The sequence below is a fragment of the Solanum tuberosum genome, unplaced genomic scaffold (assembly GCF_000226075.1).
Source record: "Solanum tuberosum cultivar DM 1-3 516 R44 unplaced genomic scaffold, SolTub_3.0 scf00001, whole genome shotgun sequence".
In the NCBI taxonomy this organism is placed as follows: domain Eukaryota; kingdom Viridiplantae; phylum Streptophyta; class Magnoliopsida; order Solanales; family Solanaceae; genus Solanum; species Solanum tuberosum.
The window spans coordinates 2,205,025-2,206,638 of NW_006238927.1; positions in this window are offsets into that span (position 1 = coordinate 2,205,025).

A 1,614-nucleotide genomic window follows, 5' to 3' on the forward strand; every position below is an offset into this window, starting at 1 on the left:
TTTCATCAGCAAAACTTTCAGACAAATCCATAGGACTTGCTTTAAATTCTGAAAACATTTTATCAAGAAGTTCTTCAAAATCATAAATTGATTTAAATTTAAATTCCAAAATCTCAAAAGGCCTTTGCACAGAAGTAGTCATAGTTTGTGCTTCCTCATTAAGTTTAGAGGTAGACACTTTATTAAAAGTCATTACATCATTTTTTATTTGTATTATCAAAGTAGTTAATTCATCTAATTTTAAGAAAATATCTATGTCAAATACTTCACATCAATCTCATATGTACCATGAAAGTTCCTAGGCTCTGATACCAACTAAACAGGAACTCAGAAGACGGGCGGTAGTCCGCGCGGTCATCTTCAATCTAGCTTGATCTGTGAGTTTGTCGGATACTACCGGAGTTGTGAATAAAGTATATAGTTCTTCTATAGGCCCTGGTGTTGGCCACAAGCTACTTTTATTGTTCCTTTCTTTTAATTTTTTTACATCTCTAATCTGAGTCGTGACTATGTCCGGCTAAAGAATTATATCTATGTCGGATAACTAACTTCACTTTTATATCTACCATGAAAGATCTAGACTTTATCTAAACATGAATAAATTTATATATGGTTTCTTGACTTGGTTCCAGTCAGATTTGATGCAATACGTTATTGGATTTGTCTTAGTGACTCCGTCTAGCCAGTCGTGGTCCAAAACCCGTTAATGAGTTGAAAAGGGGCTCTTTATACCCAGTTAGAACTGCTAGACACATGGGCTCAATAACAATACGTATTTGAATCTTGACAGACCCTTTGCTTGGGTAGAAGGATTAGATTCTTCCATACAGTCATTAAACTATTGATGAGTCAACAAATTGGACTCATTTAGGCTTATTTTGATAAGAATAGTGTCCTCGAATGCCTATTTTGTCTCAATATCTGATGAAAACTCTTAAGTTTCAGGTATTTGAAGTTTTATTGAAAGCATGGACACTTAGGCCCAAAAGGATAAAAAGGCTGAAAAGAATGAAGAAGCTGAAGCCTGAGCATCGCCAAGCACACTTGGCGATTCGCCGAAGGGATTCACTCCGCCCTTTGTTCCATTGCACGAAGCCCTGAAGAAGAATGATCAAAAGGCGATGAAAGGAGCAGTCGGCGCTTCACCGAATATTTCCACGAAGCAGTACTATACCGCCCAATGGTCCAGAATGTGAAGATGTTGAAGGGAAGCACGAAACAACGATGAAACAGAATGATTAGAGAGGGTTTGTGGGAGTCTTGAAGAAAGAATGATTCCATCTTCCCCAAGTTGGAAGTGGGTCTTCTCCATTCTTCTTCCTTTGCTTAAATCAAAGTTTAATTTCTTATACCCATTTTATTTAACTATCATTTTAGGTGTATTTTGTTATTTCTTGATGTGTAGCTAAAAAAACCCCATTCTTGGGTGTGATTTAGCAAATATGTGTTGATATTATTGTTGGGTTTTGCTTGTTGATAGGTTAGATGTAGTATAATGGTGATTTCACCTAGTGTTTGTGGTTTAATCTAAAGGGTTTGTAGTTGCAAATACAAAGCCACCCATGCATTTTTGGCTTGTCCGAGAGGGAGGTCGCGAAACCAAAACCACTAGAC